The 18,325-nt window shown below is 31.7% G+C and overlaps 1 protein-coding gene across 3 annotated transcripts in view; it reads right to left on the bottom strand.

The window, feature by feature from the left end:
* LOC143253271 (acetylcholinesterase-like) overlaps positions 1–18,325 on the bottom strand; it is a 94,141-nt gene that overhangs the window by 47,251 nt on the left and 28,565 nt on the right. The window lies entirely within an intron of this gene.

The raw sequence follows: 18,325 nt of genomic DNA, 5'->3' as shown, positions 1-18,325 counted from the left end.
GTACTCGAGGAGTAAACATGAAGTGGACAAAAAATTTGATGACTCATTCATAAGCATAAGAACGACAGACACTAATCTTTATGTACACTTGTACACACAACATTTAATTTTCTTTTATTCGCATAGTTGTAGTAACATAGTCAGTTAGTTGGTTTCAAGATTTGTCAGTAGGCCGTAATCATAAATTATATAACAAATTTCAGCGTAACATATGTGACGAAACCAATCGACTGAACAAAAAGTCAAACCTTAACATCTCATTCATATACTTCAGTCAGCTGTTTATTTGAGGCCAGTATGTTGCCACTCAAACTGTGTATTGAAGTCAAAAGAGCTGTAACTGAAATGTTTTCATACTCAATGGATGGCAAAAGTCTGGAATTTTCCAACTTATTTTCACTTTTGTTTCTGTTAACGATTTCTCACAGTCATGTTTCTTTATCTTTGTATATTTAAGTATCTTTACAATTCGAAATTAAATTATACGTTAAAACTTATAGTGTCATGGAAATTCAATAAATGTCGTGATAATTAATAAAAACACACTTCATAAAGATAAAAAGCGAAACATTGTTGAATGTAAAATAACTACAATAGTTTGATTATTTGCGTTACACTGTAAAAAATGCGTTACTTTGTTTATATCATTTATTCTTAAACACCATAACATATCTTTGTGGCATACTGGCAACAAGCTTTTATAGGTCTTCTCTGCTAATTACATTTTCTAAGAGGCAGTCGATGTCTTAATTAATTAAAGCTTTGTTTTTGAATGCGTCTTAACGTCTTATTGGACTTAAATCAGGCATCTGTGTTAACCGGTCCAGTATAATTACGTGAATCTATGTATACTTTCTCGTCTTTAATGAATTTAGTTAATGGCAGGAAGCATTATCGTTCCAGAACACATGTTTATCATCCGTAAACAGTTTCCTTGCTGTTGAAGGTATTATTGGCTCAACATCTTAATAATGACCGTTATATTCATTGAATCACGCTATATTAGCGATAAATTTCTTTACAGATGTTAGATGATTCACTCTCATTCCTGTGCAGAATGATTTATCATCTTCCCCAACATATTGTCTCTTTAGAGCATTGGCATAACAACCTTCTTTCGATTTCTGAAACAATTATATTGGAAAAGCTAGTTTGGGTTGGTAAAGTATACATTCTAATCATAATCGCGACTTATAGTGAATAATTTTTTTCATGGACATTAAGATATAGGGAAATACACGTATGACAATGTTTCTTCGTGTCTTATGATGGTTGTCAATACAATAGAATGGTAACATCTAACATGCATGATATTTCTCGCCTGTTAAAGGTCTATTCATGTAATTCAATAAACTTATGCCTTACAGCAACAACTATAAAGCTTTTATTTTCACTAGGACACTACTGAGAAACTGAAATATAAACTACAATTTCCACTGAACAGTCACACAAAGCAACAAAATTCGTGATGACAAGAAACCCACTTGAAGTAAAAATGTATTCTAAAGACGGCTGGTATGGGTAACATAAGTTTAAATAAAATAATAGTGATGTAGTATGTGTCAGGATATTTTATAATTTATTGTTTTATTGTACTCGTGGTGACAATGCCGAGGTCAATAACTTGTTTTATAATAGGTTATCTTTGCAGTGCCCATCACGGGCATCGAAACCCATGTTTTTTAATGTCTTAAGCCTTCTGACTTACCGCTGGGTCACTGTTAGGTTTTACGATAAAAACAAACAAACCCTAATTCATCCGTACTTGAAAACGAGTTAACAGCTTACGCAGAAAATGTTTTAAGATTTATCACAATATTAAACAAATAATCTTTGCTACGTTCAGTAGCAACAATATCAAGCTTTCGGTAGTGTAGCTGCAAATAGCATTGCTTGAAATTTTACTTCCTAGCTGGTTATTCTACGAAATTTGTTATATAATGTAAGCTTATGTTTTCCTTTTACGATCAAGCATGTTCGCGTGGTGCAAGACCATCAACTAATATCATAAAATGAACCGTCGTAGTCGTGTTGTGATAGTGAAAATACTTTCAACGTTAGAACTTTGTGGACTGAAAACAGATTCCTAGATTTAATCTTTTAAATAAGTTTGTAACGGTCCAAAATAAACAAATCGCTTCAGTCACGGTTCAACAACAAAAAAAACAATTTATTCACAATAATAACACTTGGAAATAAATTGAACACAGTTAATAGACAAACGTATGGCAGTGACTTGGCATCAATATTAATATACGATTTATCATAAAGAATAGTAAATTAGAAACAATGAAATCAGGAAAAAGAATCGGAAAAACAATACCTAACTCCAAAAGATACAGCGAATACCATATTCAAACAACACTTTTCAAAATAGACTGACAAAGAGCAGTGATTACATTCTTCGATAATTACCTTAGTGAAGATTCTGGCAGGGTATTTATTTGTGGAGTAGATCAAGGGTGTACATCTCATGTAATCATAAATTTACATACTTTTTTGCTTATATAATAGTATCTGTACGTCATTGTTAGGGAAGCTGGTTTCAGTTTCATCATACACACACATGTATTTACTCAAAATACAAATGATTATGTAGAGGATGAGTTAGTGCTTTAATACAACTACAAATTCATTGATAAATTAAACGATGGTAGGAAATAATATATGAACGATAAACACGACCATAATCATAAGAAGAATTGAATTTGCTAATCTCGCAAATTAAAAGTGGGATTTCAAACTACATTATTTTATTGGCTAAATGTAAAAATAAGAAGATCTAAGAAACTACAGCAGGTGCATAACACTTTTTATAGAAAATTTAACTAAAATAATGAAAAGTTCAGGAAATTACAAAATACTTGTTAACATTAGGATATCAAGTGCATTCTAAAAACATATAGTTTTAAATCTTTTTCTCTTATCTAATAACAGATATAACAAATTAATAGCATTTTAAAGAGAGCCATTTTTCTATGCACTACCTGTGTATCTTCTTCGTTTCTTTAGAACACAAGCCCCTTCATCGAATTATTTTTCATACAAGGAGAAGATGTAAAAATATTGTACATGATACAATTTGTGAAATATGCAGAAAAGCGATGTAAAAAATAAGCTGGTCTTTTGAGAGTCGAAAGGAAAGAGGATTTCTGTGCAAATTAAGGCAATTTAAAATATTTGTTTTGTGACATCAGCTGTGTCTATCTTGATCATTCTGTTGTTGGAGGGCATTATTTACCAGTCAATGTACCAATATTCATCTGGTACACATATGTTGACGATACAACTGTTGGATTCACATCTACAGAACACACACTTAGTTCTTTCAACCATGTTAACTCTATACATCCCAATATTAAGTTCACCTGTGAACAGAGAAAAACTAACCAAATAGCATTTCTTAATCTCAAGATCACTAGAACTGATACACAATTTAAAACAGAAATCCACAGAAAAATCACCCATACTGGACTATACATTTCCTGGGACTCAGCACATAAAACAAACCAAAAACTCAACACATTAAGAAACCAAATAAACACAGCCATAAAATTATGCTCATCCGATAAAGTTAACGATGAAATTAACAGAATAAAACAACACTTCATCAACATAAACAAATTTCCTTCATAAACCGTTGAAACTATTATACACACACAACAACATAATCAACAACAAACAAACAATAATAAATCCCAAGATACAACAAACTATAAAACCGTATACTGCTGCATACTATATATTCCTGACATCAGCAAAAAGTAACCAACATTTGGAAAAACTTATAACAAAACACAATATTCCAGTAAACACCAAATTTATTTAAAAACCAGGTACAAAACTAAAGTCCATATTATGCAAAAACTACATTGACAACGCAACACCGATATTATTTATAAAATGCAATGAAACAACAGCCACGACCTCTATATTAGAGAAATTACTAGAAAAATGGAAACCAGATTCACATAACACAATAAAATACCTTCACCTGAACACTGAAATCAAATAAACACAACACAACCACAGAAAATACCCATATACGAAAAAGGGAAACAAATATAAACAAACGCAAAATCAAAGAAGCCCCACTTATACAACAACTAAAACCAAATATTAAATCAATATAAATAAAGAAACACCTTTATATCTATACTAATTAATAACCTAATATCTAACTGCAAACTCTCCCTTTGTTAACCTGAAAATGACTTAAGAAGTTCGAAACGTTGTTCTTCATTTTAATACTCATACCAGCCGTCTTGAGATACCTTTTGATGTTTTATTACAATATATGAAATTTGGTTTTATTGATTACTACATAAGTTTTTCCCATTGGTAATGTTTTTCACATGGTACATAGATATTAAATGTAATATTTAATATGCATAGAATGACAGTTCCTGTTTCATCTCGCTCCTTTGAATATTTGTCGTTTTCTTTTGTTATACTGATAACAAATAATGAAAAGACTGATTAATTGAAATTTCTTAATTCATTAACGTAATTCTTACACTTCAGTATCTAAATCATTTTTAGTTTTATGCACAACAAGTAAATATAACTCCTTTATATGCCTTTGATAAGAAATTCTGTTACGTAATGCACTTATTTGATACAAGCAGTACCGTTGTGTAATCCACATAATATAATAATTTGTAATAACCAATTATAACCTTTATCAAACAAGTAATAATGAAAAATATCAGTTTATCTGAATTTTAGGATTTTAAAAACAAACATGACTAAATGATATTTTTAATGTGTTGTGAAAACATTCTCACATAGTAATGTTTAATATTTTATAATTGTTATAAGTACTGAGTTTCTCCAAAGACAAAGTAAATCACAAAGAGGCACATACACAGTCCTTGGATTGGCCCATTTTAGCTACTAGATAAATCATTATATGTATACTTTGCCAATTAACAGCCTCCTTACGAGACTGTTGGGTTACTAATAGAACCCAAGGCCTCAAAGTGCGAAGCAGGATTTTTATGGCAATGGGACGCGAGCCATGAATTCGTAGATTCAGATAATTATTTTACTATAAAGTAAGCTATGCCTAGCGTCCAACAGCATGTATGCATTGAATTTATTGTGCAGTCTTATAAGTTCACTTCAATATTACTTTGAAGTTCAAGCAAAGTTACAAAGGGCTCTCTACGCTAGTCGTTCCGAATTTAGAAGTGTAGGACTAGAGGGAAGACAGCTAGTTATCATCATCCACTGCTAAATCTTTGGTCAATTTTTTTACCAACGAACAAGAAATTGGCCTTAACGTTATAATGCCTCCACCGCTAAAATGGTGAACACCCTGGGTGTGACGGGGATTCGAACCCGTGACCATAAGAAATAGAGGCGAGCGCCTAACAATCTGGCCACTCCGGACTCGTTAGCTTATACTAAATACTTTATAACATTTTTAATTTTTGCGATTCAAGAAAAGTTTGTATTTTTTAACATTTCGTAAATTGCAATTTTTATATTTCATCTTCTTTTGTCTTACTTTTCAGTCTTGTACTTTTCTTTTATTTTCTATTTAATTATATTTGTGTGTAACATGACATAAACAGGCAGATTGTTATAATTACAGTTATAAGAGATAGTATTTTAATTTCATCTCGGTTTTTACTGTTTGTAGCATGCATTATATTTAACTTATCGAGATTAACAAACAACCTTTCAATTTAAATTATTTTGGTTTATACACTATAGTGAGAAAATCAAGTGTATCACGTTATTTGTTTGGAGTGCAGATATCATTTCTAGTCATATAGAGTATACAATTTAAGATTAACTCACGAATGCAATAGCTTCTGAGGTAAAACATTTGTTTGCTTATTTTAGTACTTTTAACGTTATTCTATGAAACCTGAAACACGTTTGTTTAACAACAGTTTTTTTTTTCAGTCTAAAGTTATTTTAGTTCACCTACAATACAACCAGGTAACGACAATCTTAGCGTTGACAATGGAAGCAATAGAGATAAAAGTCATGTTTAATTTGCTTTCACTTACACTTACTTTATCAGTGTAGCTTTCTGCAAAAAATATACAAATATTAATTCATGATGACGAGAAAACCCACTTGTAGAGAAAATTATATATGTAAAACGGATAGTAAGCTTTCTCTACCCATACCAGCCGTTTTACATACATAATTTTCTATGCAAATATTACAACTATACTATGTGAGAAAACAAATTATCTGTACTATTAAGACGATTAATATATATTTCTTTATGTTTTTATGTATTCTTATTTAAAAGTGCAGAGTGTAGATATTATGACTAAAACTACAGACTAAAAATTATTGCACCTAGAACAACAGGTTTTACATATTATGGCAAAAACATAAAATGCAAAATAAAACTGTTTGAAATAAATATTGTAATCTGTAAGTAAATGCCTTAGTTTTATATATCTTACGGAAAGGTAAATACGTATATTTATTTTACACACTTATTTTGACTTGAATCAAACAATATATATTGAATTTTTATTTGTAGTAAATAAACTTTTATTGCATACTTAAGGATTAAATCTATATAAATCTGACAACATTGCACTACCCAAAATGCTTTGAGTATTCAACCCATATAAATATGACAGGTAATTCTACCTCAGCTCCAGACCACGTTATTCTGAAGTTTGTTCACTAATTCTACATTTCCCATTTGTAATTATACATATACTTTCAACATTTTTATAAGGGCTGATATTTTGAAATCACGGTGAATTTCTTTAACATTATAATTGTATCAGCTTTAGTTTAGAACAAACATTTGAAAATCAACAAGTCTAATAGTGGATAATTTAATGTCTAATGAACGACCGATATAAAGGAGCAATACAATTAAAATTGTATTTGTAGTCCAGTCGACTCATTGAGCGTTGGTATTATCCGAAGAGCCAACTAAAAAGATGAAAGATAAACAAAGTTAAATTCTTCTGGAATGCATGAAGGTAATATTCCTGATTTTAACAAAGTTTTACTTGATGGAACAGCACGAGCAATGTTCGCATAAAGAAAAGAAAAAATATTCTAAACACATAAATCAGAAATATTTTCATTCTAAGTAACTGACAACAGATACTAAAGTGCATAAAACTTCAAAAAAGTATTCTAACCCATCTTCATATCCCACCGGCTTTTTCTCTTTGGTTTTCCCCATCGTTTTATTTTATGATTCGACTCCAGAAGGAGAAAAAAGGACTTGAACTGAAGAACTGTTATTTAACAAAAGCCACCAGACGATAATACTGAACCTCTCTAGCCCTGAAAAGTACAACATTTGATTCACGACCAATTCCCTTCTTTGTTCCAAGTACTTAGCCTGGAAAAAACTGTCATTTGAACACCTGGCATCAGATATTTGGTATTTTGTAAACAGTGTCTCTTTACATAAGATCAACCAAATGCTCTAATATTCTGAATAAATTTTGTGTTGGCATTAATTGTTACATTGCAGAAGTGTGTAGACATATAGAAAATGAGAAACATTAATGTTAGAAAACACACATGGTTTTATACAAATTTATGATCATATATTTATACATTTATATACTTACAATTTTACGAATGAAAAAAAAGTTAAACTGAGTATCCCATAGAGGAAGTATAACATTGTACACTGTTGCCATTTAAACTGGATCCGCAAAATGTTTCTTAACTCATTGCACTTTAAAATGTTTAGTTATAAATGTAATGTCGAAATTCATTCTTTTTTATTATAAATAAAAGTTTTTATTTCCACCAAATCAGCATGAAAGTTAACAAACATCTGAAACGTTTTATTCGTTGGTAAGAACAAGGCCACACAGTGGGTTATTTATTCTCTTTCCACGGGATATGTTTGTTTCTATCACCTCTCACAAAATGAGAGACGGTAAAAAGTGGTAAAGATATGGGCATTATGGGCTAAAGCATTCACATCAGCTTCTTTCTTTTTTTATCTTTCAAGCATTTTCTAAACCCGGCGAAGTTGAGGCTACATTGGATAGAAATTTTGGTCTTGTTTCCGCCAAGGCGTATTCACAATGACCTACCACACGGTTTACGCCCCGGTGTTTAATGATTATGTTGTGTCTGCGGTTTCTTCTTCTTTCTTTCTCTCCACGACATCACATTTAATAATATATGCATATATATTCTGGGTCGTACTATCCAGGCTAGTTTGTTTATTTATCGTGTCGCACAAAAATGCATAAGGCGTTATGTATGCTTTGCTTATCTCAGGGGTTGAACCCCAAATTCTAGAATTATATAAAATTCCAAGTTTACTGGTCAGCCATTTGAGAACGGTTCAGTCAGTAATACATGGAAAACAGTTTTTCTTCATTTATTTTAATGTTAAATAAACAAAAAATATTTTACTTTATGTCTATGCAACCCTTCTATCGCATATACTTATTCAAATTATTTCAGTGGTTTATAACAATAAAACTACATAAGGTTACAACTCAGGGATTTAATAATAAATGAACTCGCTGTTATCCTCACTGAGTATCAGTTTGAGCCTATTGATCAATACGCTTTCCTTTATACACAGTTCATGTTCCTGTTTAGAGAGGGTTTTAAATTGTTCTCTACTTACACACTCATTATACTAATTCAATGCATAGTTTTTGATATTTGAAAGGAATGTGGATCTTAAAAGTGCATGTTGTTGTATGTGAGCTGTTAACCAGTTAGTGGAAGATCCAATATAATCTAAAGAATATTTATATTCGTATACCACCTTGAAAGTTGGGAAGATCCAATTCGATCCTTATATCTGAAAAATACTGTGGTCTGAACAGACTTGAAAACACAACTCAATTCAACTTGAAAGTGTACAAAGTGACGTAACTTGCGTAACTGGATTCTTATCAAGATACCTTGTTTGCATGTATATGACAAGACTAAAGAAATTCATTTGACAACATTCCGATTATGTTGTGTAAAAAGACTTATTGTTTAAATAATCTTGAATTACTTGACTTACAATGCCCTTTGAAGAGGTATTTTTAGTAAGCTTTTCTTAATATTTCCTATCTCTTTATGAAAAAAATTAGGATTATCCATTAATTCACATGTTTGACGAACCAATATCCTAACGAGATTTTTCTTGAAAGACAATGGGTTTCAACTTTGTTAATTTTCCATCAAACGCATGTTTGGAGTGATGGGGATTCGAACCCGCGACGTTCATATTAGGAGTCGAGTGCCTTAACCATCTTGTAATGTCGGGCTTAAAAAGTGAAAAGATTGAAGAGATTAAAAATCGTATTAAAATCTTTCCAACTGGTATCACTTTACTTATTTGTGTAGTTTTTATTGCAACATTTATTTTGCTTTGGATACTTCTTATACCATTCTATGAATAACCAACGATGCATACTTTCCATTAAAATTTTAATTTTTTTCGTATTTATTGTCATAAGAAGGAGAAAAATAAACTCCCCAATCTCAAAGGTATCAAATACCTTACAATAAAATGTAACCATCAATTTTCGGATTGAGCTTGTCCACCTTTAGGTAAAAAAAAAAAAATAATAATAACGAAGGCAATGGCTTTTAAATTTTTTGTCTTCAACCCAAATTCTGGTCTTAGGGATCACAATTTTGAAATAGATCCTCTTGGCAGAGCTACTGTTGGACTACAGTCACTGAAGACCCTTGGCAAACCAAGAGTTAAGAACCCCTGAACTAAGGTTGTCATATTAATACAAAGTTACCACATCGCTAACATCATTTATAGATTTAATTATAAACTAAATTCACTTTATTTTATTGAATTTTAGCTTAAGTACATAGATTGATAGACTTTTCGCTCCCATTAACTTAGCAACAAGTTCAAAAATTTATAACGCAAAAAACCGGGTTTAGATACCTGTAGTGGACACAACACAGATGACTCATTTTGTAGCTTGGTGCTTAACAAGCAAACAAAATAACTTGCTGTTATATACATATACAATTACTGTTTCCTATTTACATTTACAAAGATTTTAAGTTGTCTTCTATTTATAGGTTTATTACATTCATTCAGCATGTGTTTCTTAATGTCTGAAAATAGCGTGAATCTCAAATTTGCAAACCTAGTGATATATGAATATAAAAATCATAAACGCTCATTGGGTCAAATTAGGGCCACCAATAGAATATATTAACAATTCGCATACAAGAATATATTAATTTAAGATCCACGCCGTTTTCAAGTATCAAGAATTATGTGTTGAATTAACCTATAAGTATAGGACAACCTAAAATCATCGTAAAGACAAACATGGAGTTGGATATAAAATAAAGTATATATTTGTTATTAAATAATTATATAAATACCTAAATTTACTAATTAATATTTAAAGGAAAAAACAACACCTGATTATCAAGAAGATAAGCTATTTTTGTGGAATTTCATGAAGACATCTGTATGTGTTTCTATGTAGTATTTCATTTTATATTCAGTGATCTATCATATTTCATAGACATGTGTGTAAAAACGAATATTATATCAGTCCTTTACTGGCATGACCTCAAAGACAAAACGTATGTTATTAACGCCAGAGAAACACTAATGAATAATCGAGGCACATACAGAAACTTTACTCTAAGAACTAATTTGGTGTGACGAGCGTGGCTCACTGGTTAGTGTACCTGGACAGTGAATCAGAATATTATTTTCATAACCAATTTCACAAAAACGAGTTCTACACGTTGTTGCCATGGTTGCACTATTACAGTATTTGATCAAACAAGAGCAACACAAAAATTAGAGGTGAATGATGTTGACGAGTTGTCTTCTCTTTAATTTACCAGTTCAAAATTAGAAACGGCTATGTACAAATAGCTCTTGTGTTTCTATGGGCTGAATTCTGAAATTACTAAACTAGTTTAGTTTAAAAAGCGTCATTATAAAAGTATAAAGCCTAAGAAATACGTATATGTATTCACTCGATACTACCATTATTTTGCCGTCTTAAGAAACTGTGGTAAATACTTAAGTATAAGCAGTATAATATATCTAAATGGGAAAGTTATTTCATGAAGTACGTACGCGTACGTCTACAAGTGTATTTACTCGTGGTGGAGTTGCCATGAAATCATAAAAACAAATGTGTATATATTTGATTTCTTAGGCTAAAAGCATCAAATGATAAAACACAATGAAATTAATTCTATTATCCAATTTATATGAACATAAAGTGGTTGCTGTTTTTTAATTTTTGCAAAGTTACTGAAGGGCTATCCATTCTTAATTTAGCAACGCAAGACTAGAAGGAAAGTAGCTAGTCATTACCACCCACCGCCAACTCTTGAGCTGCTCTTTTATCAACGAATAATCGGAGTGATCGTCACATTATAACGTCCCCATAGATGAAAGGGCGAGCATGTTAGGTGTGACGGGAATTCGAACCTGCGACCATCAAATTATGAGTCGAATGCCTTAACTCATCTGGCCATGCCGGGCACATAAAGTGGTAGTGTATTTGATAAACAGGAAACACAAGTTACACGGAAATACTTATTTTAGCGATTCTTGTTTATGTATGATGACTCAAAACAAACATATGATGTTTCACATGTGCATTGATATCCCATATTAAGTTATCCTGTCTTAAAAACTGTAATTAGATGATTGCATCATCTTATTGTTCTCTAAGGATAAATGGTTATAAATATGTAATCCATGCGCTCATTTAAATGTTATGGAAATAACCATGACATAGGATGAACATCAGTGTACCAGGAAACGAATATTCTATAAACTTCATAGTTGTCTTTTGTTTCATAAATTATGTACTAACTGTTTAGAGTATTATTAGAATATGTAGAAAAAGTGGCCTTCATATGATTTCAATGGGTTAGTCAAACGCTCTTGAAATTTAGAAAAGTATCACATATTCTCCCAAGTTAGTCAAAAGAAATCATTCGTAGCACAGATGTTTTGCGTATTCACATATTCATGTTATACATATTATTTGCCATATTCTATGGAGCTATAATATGCATGTAAAATAACCACATTTTGGACAAGCATTTCTTGTCGGTGTTCGATACATAGAATTGATGATTTATCATAAGTACACATAATATCAACAAAATGTGATTGTCTAATTATACATTTCTGTGAATATATATGTAAGATAACACAGGGCACTCTATGACTTCTTGTTTTTAAAATTTTTTTTTCACATAAACGTGGGATGATTAGTACACCCTAAGGTAGCTTTGAACAAAATTCAAAAACAAACAAAGAAACACCTTTATAGCCTTCTCGCCAAATATGCATTTTATTATAATTTAGTCAATCTCCAAATTATTTCCACCTGCACTAAGTTGTCATTGAATTACTTGTGAATTTTGACTTCAGTTTTTTAAAAGCTGGACTCATTTTTACTCGTGTACTTTTTAACATACTTTATGTCTGGACGCTTGTAACTTATCGGTAACCTGGGGATTTCATTCTTGAACCTGACTAAGCACTAATGTTACTGGATGCTATTTGAGCATATACTCTGGTGAATTACAACGACCTAATCTAATTAGATTTTTAACTGAAACACTACTAACTTTCTGTTTGGTGACCAAAGTATTTCTGGTAGTTTTCTTATTGTCTTCTGTCCTTAATTCAATAAAGTATTTCCATTCAAGTAAATCAAAACAAACTGTATTATCTTTCTTTAAGGCTTCTTCGCTATACTTAATTTATTGTGCAGGTTGAATTAAGAGGATTGTTGTGTTGTAGCAAAAGTAAACAAAAACAAACTTTGTTCTCTGGATATTAAGACACTAGAAACCGAACACGTGAGAGTGCTTTTAACTGTTCCTCTTTGTTTCGTGCCCTAGTGACTTAACGGTAAGTCTGTGGACTTACAACGCTAAAATGTGTATTTTAATGCATGTGGTGGACAGAGCACAGATAGCTCATTGTGTAGCTTTCTGCTTAACTAAAAGCAAGCAAAAAGTTTCCCTTATGAGCACTTTATACTTACAGTTGAAGCATCCTTAGTTAGTTGATCTAGTCTATTTAAAATAGTTTTATCACAACCCTATTTATGAATTTCCTGCTGTCTCTCGGGATTTGGGTAATCATATGTTCCTTGGAGGGTCAGGTGCGCTTTGATCTCTTTCTCTTTCCTTTACTTGTATGATCATGCAGTGTGGGTTGGTATCGCTACTTCTTTATGGTCAGAGTGGTCTGAGTTTACTCTGACCGTTTTCAGGGCAATGTCTATGTACCAGTTTCGTACATTTATAGATATTATTTGCCTTATCCGTAGGAAGTCTAGTTTGATGGTGGTCTTTTATATATATAAATTTTATTATTATTTGTATATGTGTTTAAAATATATATTGATCGGGGAGAGATGTTTAGAATTATCTTCATCATGTATGCGGTACCTGTCTAGTTCGCATAATAATTCATTTTTCATCCAATTTTTATAAAACTACGTTATTGTGCTATGTAGGAGTCTATCTACTATGGTGGGTAGATTTACTAGATCTACTGAAGGTATTTGTCTTTTGAATTTCGCGCAAAACTACTCGAGGGCTACCTGCACTAATTGTCCCTAATTTAGCAGTGTAAGACTAGAGGGAAGGCATTTAGTCTTTATCACTCACCGCCAACTCTTGGGCCAGTCTTTTACCAACAAATAGTGGAATTGGCCATCACATAATAAGGTTCCCACTACTGAAAGGGTCATCATGTTTGGTGTGACGGGGATTCGAACCTGTGACCCTCATATTACGAGTCGAGCACCCTAACCACCTGGCCATGCCAGGCCCATCTTTACGAAATTACTTATATTGTTGAAGAGCTAGGTTTAGACAGACTGTAAAATCCTCCTTGCAATGCAGGTTTTGCATTTCCGAAAATTTCTTTAGCGTATTAAATATTGGAATTGATAAGTCCGAATAATGTATGTGGATTTAATTATCACAGTTATTATATAAATATCATCTTACGTGTTCGTTACTTCATTTTTATAACAAAGATATGGCTAAACCATAATATATTTTCAGTTCCTGCATTTTATCAACCATACCAGCACACCAAAGATATGAAATATTTGTTTTCTCTCAAGGTTTACTGAAACCTTTTAGTCACAGTAAACACTTGCTTAAATGACAAAGATTAACAAACAGCATAACACAACATGTAGTTTCATGCAATATCTATGTATAGTCAAGTTTTTTGAGAAGTATTAACAAATGTATGTGTATTTTCGTACAGCAAAGTCACATCAAGCTATCTGCTGTCCACCGAGGGGAATCGAACCCCTGATTTTAACGTTGTAAATCCGAAGATTTACTGCTGTTCCACCGAGGGACATATTAATGTATTTCAGAACCGCTGGTATGGATATTAACACTTTTATTGATAAGCATAGAACAACGTTTGACCTTTTTTGGTCATCTTCAGGTTAACAAAGAGAGAGTTTGCAACTGACCGATGGACGAGAGTATAAACAGGTACGGGAATGTAAGGAGCGTTGCCTGCCGTTGGATGTTAAGTTATTAATTAGTATAGGTATAAAGGTGTTCCTATATATTGGTTTAATTGGTTAAACAACCCCGTTTATACTATCGTCCCTAAAACATGTTCCCGGCAACGGTCAATTGCAAACTCTCTCTTTGTTAACCTTAAGACGACCTAGGAAGGTCGAAACGTTGTTCTCTGCTTATCAATAAAAGTGTTAATATTCATACCAGCCGTTCTGAGATACATTTTCATTTGGAGTGAGTTTCTCGTCATTAAGAGGGACATATTAATGCATAAACTTAGCTTCAAATAATTGTCATTTATAACATAAACCACAAAAAACCCGGGTGGAGGTGTTTATTTGTCTGTTGAGTTCCTCGTAAAGCTGCTTAAGGTCTAGCTACGCTAGTCTTTCCTAGTTTTGAAGTGAGAGTAAGGGAAGGAAGCGAGTCAACACCACTCAACCCAACTCGTAAGCTAACTATTGAGTAAATGTAGATCAAAAAATAAAAGATTTTTTTTAGCATAAGATTTATCAGGAATAACAAAACATGATAAATAACAACAGTAGTTAATATACATGACACATACACAAGGAGCTATGAATTTACAGCATTATACCAACAGAAGACTACAGGTTTAACAGGTATTATTATATTATTATTCAAACGCAAGACTCGTACTTATTGATTCTTGTTTTACGAGTGGCTTGTTAATAAAGTTGAACTGTAGTAAAGACTCAACGACGAGGGTGTAATTTTCATTGATCCTGGAAGTGGCTACCATACGAAATGTCCTACTTATGAGTTGATAACTTATGCCCAACTTATTTAATTTTGTATATTAAGTGACTAGCGCCCTCGAAAAAGAGAGTTAGATACTTAATAGTACTTTAAAAAAAATAATATGCTTAATTACCCACAACTGAGAGGGACATGAAATGTGATAAATATTATGCAAAGCGATAAAGTAGCACAAAAAACACTTACTTCATAGTGTCGTAATAGGTAGCACGAAAAACAATTCATAGTGTTTTAATAAATTTCACAATATTACAGATATCAGAAATGATTAAATATCCTTCGTAATTGTAGGGCGATCATATATAAAAATACTTAATTCTACAACGTTTAAGCTAAAAACTGATCATTTGAAGTTACAGTTGTGATAAGAGATCAGAATATTTAATATAAATTTCCCATAATTAAAGATCTATAATTACACAATAAGTGATACCAATTCGTACTTAATTGTTTAACTGAGTTACACTATGTGGGCTCAGCAATAAATCTGAAGGTTTATAACTCTAAAAATCGTGTTTTGGTACTAAAGAAGGGCACAACATAGATGGTTTATTGTATAGTTTTGTTTTTAGGAACAACCAAACTCATAATACATTGTGCTAAATAGATATAGCGAGTTAAAAGAATACAACTAAAGAAAGTGAGCAGGTTACAAGTACCATAACAATAAATATTTATGATAGTGATGTCCGATAACAAAGATCTGCTTCCTGTGGCACAGCGGTATGCCTGCGGATTTACAATGCTAAAAACTTGGTTTCGATATCCGTTGTGGACAGTACACAGATATCCCATCGAACGAACAAACAAACAAAAGAAAATTGGGATTAACGCTAAGATTCTTCTTACGAACTTCAAAACACTACATGTAAACTGGAACGAAATTCTTCTAACGAACTTCAAAATACGACATATAAACTGGAACAAAATTCTTTTAACGGACTTCAAAACACTACATGTAAACTGAACAAAATCCTTTTGCTTGGAAATCTCAACAACTCTGCATACATTCTGCAATGAAGTGTCAATTTAATTCAATATAGACTGTTTAGGAAAGGCTATTGTATTTTTATTTATTTTGTACAGTGAATTTATATGATATAAAGTAACAAAACAGAGTTGGTAATAAACTTTATATAATAAATTTGACGAAACTAATCTGTATGTGTGAAATAAAGTCAGAAATGGTTTAACACATGTGCAACATTAACATGTTTACAGACGCATTAGTTATAGATTATCAAGACAGCTTTTACTCATGATGATACACAGGGCACATTAACATATAATACGGAATAAAATCCAGTACTTTCTGACCACAAGATGCATCTACTGTCCAACTGGTATCAGAAATTAGCTAAAATAAATAACTAAGAAAATTAACAGTGTCACATTCCTGCATATTTTAATTCAAAGATCACAGTAATTTTGTACGATATTAGGTAAAGGGTTATTTTGAAGAAGAATTCAAATTTTGGTTAGACAAGCTTCCTGGTCAAAGTAGACAGTGAGTCAGAAAGAGAGGTACTTAAACCTGCTTCTGACTAGTTAAGCATTAATAATAATTATTGTAACTCACAATTCGCGTATTTTGAGAAACACATCCTACGTTAACATATTAAATTGAAAGATATAAAAAAGGATGTTGTATAAAATATTTTCATTCACAGTTTCTGATTGGTTTTTAACAATAAGTAAAACACATACTTGCAGTATTTTATGCTGGAAACTTGAAATCTGTGAGGCGTTTAGTTATGATTTTATGATTAATAGAAACATGGGTAGTATATTGTAAATTTGAGTCAACACATCTTGACTGGAAGTATAGAAAAACCTGAAACTAAGTGTCACACAAAATACTAATAGAGCATTTTCACAACATACATGGAAATATTTAGTTTTTCGTTTGTTTTTCCAATGTAATGTCAAGTCAGAACTTTTCCTTAAATAATTTATTAAGGAAACCTCGTTGCTGTTAATTTTCAGTTTAAACATAAAAAATACTTTGACCATAATATGGAATTAAAATAGCATTTAAATAATTTGTTTTATTTTACGTATCTGAGAACACTAATTTGTCTTCCAATTTAAAATCAAAACTGTTGTAAATACTATATATATGTCGATATATCATAATAGTTCGTCAAAAGTTAATATATTTTCAGTTTAAATGCATTCTTTCGAAAAAAAATGTCGAGGCAGTTTTTAATACGTGGTTGAGTTAATAAAAAAAGCATGCCATACTTTAGAACAATTTACAACTGATATTATCAAACGAATAAGGGCAAGTGTAACCATACAACTTAAACTTACCCACATATGGTGCAATTGTTAGCTTACACTCACACCTAAAATTAATATGTATGCAAATACAAAGTAAATGTTTTGACATGAGATTACAAAGTTTTGTATTAGCTCAATACAAACTTTGTTGATTAGAATGCAATAACTTTTACGAATGCATAACTTCTAATCAAAATCGCTACTTGCCCATTAACATATTTCACATCAAAGATCTTGCTTGTTGTTTGATCTAATGTCAAATATTATATATGAAATAAGTTTGATGAAGTAAAAAGTTTCACTCGCCATAAGAATTATGTAATAAGCAAACAGCAGTTTTGTTTACCAGAGCCATCTACATTTTTTTCATATAAAAGCTTAAATTAATCTACTTGATAGAACTCAAACATCGTTAGTTGTGTCTAAAAAATAGAAAATAAATGTAATATAACGCTGGCATCAACTTTACAGTAAAGCATCTAGCAGTCAAGAAGTGCATTGCAATTCCTATCTTAAGAAAAAGCGTGTTCAGTACGTCCAACAAATAGATGTGATGTTGTAGTTACACGCTTGCGTTTACGAAAGAATCCTTGTGTAACAAAAAAAAAGTATTTAATATGTTTTTTGTATATCGGAAGGTAATTTAATTTTTCATGTTGCATTCTGTCACATGTGCCGATCCATGACTTTACTTAATGAGTAGGGTACGTGATGGGATCAGTGGTGCGTCTTCCTTAACAAAAACGTTTTAAGCCTTACA

This window comes from Tachypleus tridentatus, chromosome 6, assembly GCF_004210375.1.
Source record: "Tachypleus tridentatus isolate NWPU-2018 chromosome 6, ASM421037v1, whole genome shotgun sequence".
NCBI lineage: Eukaryota > Metazoa > Arthropoda > Merostomata > Xiphosura > Limulidae > Tachypleus > Tachypleus tridentatus.
The sequence above is the reverse complement of the archived record's forward strand: the minus strand, read 5'-3'. Positions and strand labels throughout refer to the sequence as shown.